The following is a 5,134-nucleotide window of genomic DNA, read 5'->3' on the forward strand; positions in this document are numbered from 1 at the left end:
CAACCAGCGGGGATGAGTACGCCCTCATGCATGATCTTTCCTGAAAATACATGACATATGGACATCAAGCCATGGGTTATCCAACTCCTTCCTAAGTTCCATGGGCTTGAATCTGAAGAACCATATCTATATTTGAAAGAGTTTGATGAGATCAGAGCCACTTTATATTTTCAAAATGTGTTTGAGGACACAGTCAGGTTGAGACTCTTTCCTTTTTCCTTAAAAGAGAAGGCTAAGACGTGGTTACATTCACTGCGTCCTAGATCCATTGGCACATGGAATGATATGCAAAGGGAATTTATAAAGAAATTTTTTCCACATCATAAAATGATTACCCTTAGAAAAGTAACCATGAACTTCACCCAAAAGGAGGATGAAACATTTTACCAATGTTGGGAAAGGTTTAAGGATTTGGTCAGTTCATGCCCACAACATGGCTTTGAAACGTGGCGCATCACAAATTTTTTCTACGATGGACTGACATCTTCTATGCTCCAAATGGTCGAGACAATGTGTAATGGAGAATTCATTAATAAAAATGTTGACGAGGTATGGGATTACCTCGATAGTCTTGCTGAATAAACACAATTGTGGGACTATTACCCAAAGTCGAACACCACGTCTAGGCCGACTCAATTAAAGGAGAAAGGTGGATTGTATCTCTTGAAAGAAGAGGATGATCTCAAGTGTAAAGTGACTACGCTCATAAGGAAAGTTGAGGCCATGGAAGGAAAGAAGGATAAGGTTAATGAAAGTGTTTGCGGCATCTGTGATTGCAACATTCATACAACTGAAAATTGTCCTACAATACCCGCTTTTCGAAAAGTGTTGAATGAATAATCCAATGCCCTAAATAATTATCAAAGGCCTTTCAATGGACCAACCTCTAATCGTACAATCCTGGTTGGAAAAATCACCCAAACTTTAGTTGGAGAAATGGACAAACTGCTACCCCTCAAAGTTTCTTCAATCAAAATCCAAATCAGGGAAAACCTCAAGAAGAACCGGTTCAAAATTCCATGCAAGAGCTGACCCAGGCAATGCGAGACTTTATGCAAAAGATGGATTCACGTATGACGGTTATAGAAAAGGGGATGCTTCCTGCACAACCGCTCCCCAATCCTAAACTGCAATACGAGATAAGTGATCCTAGCTCTTCAAATCAAATGGGGCACGCTAAATCCATCACCACTCTTAGGAATGGGAAGATCATTGATGAAATCCTTCCTATTAGGCCCGAAAAGCCTCAAGAATTAGAAGAGGACAACAATAATGGATCTAGTGAGGCCCCACAAAAATTGGAACTGGAACTTCTAGAAAAGCCAGTTGTTCCATTTTCTCAACGGTTGGTCGCACCAAAACCTCTCTCTAACTCTCAGGATATCCTAGAGGTGTTGAAACAAGTGAAGGTCAACATTCCTTTACTTGATGTCGTAAAACAGATACCTTCATATGTCAAATTCTTGAAAGACTTATGCACGACCAAATGACGACAGAATATTCAAAAGAAGATCTTCTTGACCGAGAAAGTGAGTGCCATCCTAAAGAAAGACGTGCCACAGAAATTCAAAGATCCCGGTAGCCCAACCATATCATGTGTAATCGGGAACCATCGAATTGATCACGCACTTCTTGACTTAGGAGCGAGCGTCAATCTGATTCCCTACTCGGTATACAAACAGTTAGGTTTAGGTGAATTAAAACTCACCCTAACCACACTACAACTTGTTGATCGCTCTGTTCGTGTACCAGGAGGGATAATTGAGGATGTGTTGGTCCAAGTTGATAGATTTTACTACCCTGTAGATTTTATCATCCTGGACACTGAACCCATCAATAACATGAGCACTCAGATTCCCGTCATTCTTGGTCGCCCATTCCTTGCCACTTCAAACGTAATTATCAATTGCAGGAATGGTGTCATGACTATGTCTTTTGGGAATATGACATTGGAGTCAAACAACTTTTTCAATAACAGCAGAAACTTAGAGGATGATGACGATTTCCACGACATTAACATGATTTACTCTTTAGTGGAAGATACGACACCTCTGACCTTATCCTCTGACCCTCTAGAGACGTGCCCGGCCCACTCCCATGATTTTGATGATGACATGATTAGGGAGACGTGTACCTTGCTTGATACTACACCGGTACTTGAAGTTAACCGGTGGAGGCCACAATTTGAAGAGTTGCCCCAAACTGATGTAGTGCCTCTACCGTCTAACCTTAAGCCACCAAAGCTTGACCTAAAACCTTTGCCCTCTGATTTGAAATATGTCTATTTAGGTCAAGATGAGACATACCCGGTGGTGATCTCTGCCCACCTAGAGAAAGAACAGGAGAGTATGCTCATATCTACTCTCATTGAGCATAAGGGAGCCCTTGGATGGACGATAGCGGACCTCAAGGGAATCAACCCCTTGATTTGTACTTACTGCATTTATCTTGAGGATAATGCTAAGACCGCTCGGCAATCACAACGTATACTAAATCCAAACATGAGGGAAGTGGTTAAGGCCGAGGTTCTTAAACTATTAGATGTGAGTATCATATACCCCATATCCGATAGTCAATGGGTGAGTCCAACTCAGGTGGTTCCTAAGAAGTCCGGGATCACCATCGTAGCCAATGCTAATAATGAACTCGTGCCAACTAGAGTTACTACTGGTTGGAGAATGTGCATTGACTACATGAAGCTGAATACCGTCACGAGGAAGGACCACCTTCCTTTGCCATTCATTGATCAAATCTTGGAAAGGCTAGTTGGTCATTCCTATTACTATTTCCTTGACGGGTATTCGGGCTACAATCAGATTAAAATCGCCCCTGAGGACCAGGAAAAGACTACATTTACATGTCCCTATGACACCTTTGCCTACAGAAGGATGCTATTCGGATTATGTAATGCCCCTGCCACCTTTCAGCGATGTATGATGAGTATCTTTTCTGACATGGTGGGAAAATATCTAGAAGTCTTCATGGACGATTTCTCTGTTTTCGGTTCATCTTTCAGTGAGTGCTTAGAGAGTCTTAAATGTGTGCTGAAAAGATGTGAAGAGAAGAACTTGGTACTTAATTGGGAGAAGTGTTATTTCATGATTCATAAGGGAATTGTCCTTGGACATATTATCTCTTCCAAAGGAATCGAGGTTGATAAGGCAAAAATCGATCTTATCTCTAACCTACCTCCACCAAAGAACATACGGGACGTGCGATCCTTCTTAGGACACGCAGGGTTTTATAGACGATTCATAAAGGAGTTTAGTCTCCTCTCTCGTCCCTTATGTAATCTTCTGTAAAAGGACGCACCATATGAGTGGACTGAGCAATGCCAGGAAGCTTTCACCAAGCTTAAGGGCATGTTAACTACTACACCTATCATGCAACCACCCGATTGGAGCCTTCCTTTTGAGCTTATGTGCAACGCTTTTAATTATGCTCTTGGAGCAGTTCTAGGCCAGAGAAAAGATAAGAGGCCCTACGTCATTCATTACGTAAGTAGAACTTTAAATTCTGCCCAAGTGAACTACTCGACTACGGAAAAGGAACTCCTAGCCATAGTGTTCGCTTTGGATAAATTTAGGTCCTACTTGATCGGATCCAAGATCATCATCTACACAGATCATGCGGCACTTAAGTATCTTCTTTCTAAGAATGATTCTAAGCCCCGCCTGATACGATGGATCCTTCTACTCCAAGAATTTGATTTAAAAATTAAAGATAAAAAGGGAGTAGAGAACGTAGTGGTCGATCATCTGTCTCGCCTTAATACCTCTGATTCCCCTGAGGCGACCCATATCAATGACATGTTCCCTGATGAACAACTGTTCAGAGTCTCCCATTCACCTTGGTTCGCTGATATTGCCAATTTTCTTGCCACAGGTTCCATACCGACGCGTTGGACTGTACAAGATAAGAGGAAATTCTTTACCAAGGTACGCAACTTTTTCTGGGATGATCCATATTTATTGAAATATTGCCTAGACCAAATCTTGAGGAGATGTGTGCCAGACGATGAGCACTAGAGTGTCATTTCCTTCTGTCACTCACAGGCTTGTGGTGATCACTTTTCTGCTAAAAAGACCATGGCCAAGATTTTACAGTATGGCTTTTATTGGCCCACTATGTTCAGGGGCACTCATGAGTTTTGCAAGGCTTATGAGCGTTGTCAAAAATTGGGAGCATTATCCCGTCGAAATATGATGCCTTTGAATCCCATCCTTATCATAGAAGCATTTGACTGCTGGGGCATCGATTTCATGGGACCATTCCCCCAATCATTTGGAAATTTGTATATTTTGCTCGCCGTAGATTATGTCACTAAATGGGTCGAAGCAATTCCGTGCCGAAATAATGACCATCGCACGGTCATTAAATTCTTAAAAGAGAACATCCTTTCGCGGTTCGGGATGCCTCGAGCCATCATTAGTGATGGGGGCTCACACTTTTGTAATAGACCATTCGAGAGCTTAATGAAGAAATACGGTATCTCTCATAAGGTGAGCACCCCATACCATCCACAGACAAGTGGACAAGCTGAGATTTTCAATAGGGAGATCAAACATATTCTAGAGAAAATGGTTAAGCCTGATCGTAAGGATTGATCAATACGATTGACCGATGCCTTATGGGCATACCGTACTGCTTTTACAATCCCTATTGGAATGTCTCCCTTTAGATTTGTCTATGGAAAAGCTTGTCACTTGCCTGTAGAGTTGGAACATAAAGCGTACTGGGCGATCAAAAATCTAAATTTCAATCTGGACAATGCCGGCTCGCTACGTAAACTTCAATTAAATGAACTTGAAGAAATCCGGAACGATGCGTATGAGAACTCGAGAATTTACAAAGACAATGAAGGCGTTTCATGACCAACGTATTCTACGGAAATCATTCACACCTGGTCAAAAAGTCCTTTTGTATAATTCTCGATTACATCTCTTTCCAGGTAAGCTTCGATCTCGTTGGACTGGCCCTTACATTGTGGTCACTGCGTATCCTCATGGGGCCATTGAGATAAGAGATCTTGACAATGGTAAGGAGTTTAAAGTAAATGGACATCTCTTAAAGCCATTCGTCGAGAAATTTGATTTAGAGGACATGTCCATACCTCTGACTGATCCTGTTTACC

At 41.8% G+C, this 5,134-nt stretch overlaps 1 non-coding gene across 1 annotated transcript; it reads right to left on the reverse strand.

Moving 5' to 3' along the window:
- Positions 1–333: 333 nt before the first annotated feature.
- LOC131244817 (small nucleolar RNA R71) lies at positions 334–440 on the reverse strand. Its single transcript, XR_009170590.1, has one exon. It is a non-coding gene; the product is annotated as a small nucleolar RNA R71 (small nucleolar RNA).
- Between the last annotated feature and the right edge of the window lie 4,694 nt (positions 441–5,134).

The sequence above is a fragment of the Magnolia sinica genome, chromosome 4, assembly GCF_029962835.1.
Source record: "Magnolia sinica isolate HGM2019 chromosome 4, MsV1, whole genome shotgun sequence".
Lineage (NCBI taxonomy): Eukaryota > Viridiplantae > Streptophyta > Magnoliopsida > Magnoliales > Magnoliaceae > Magnolia > Magnolia sinica.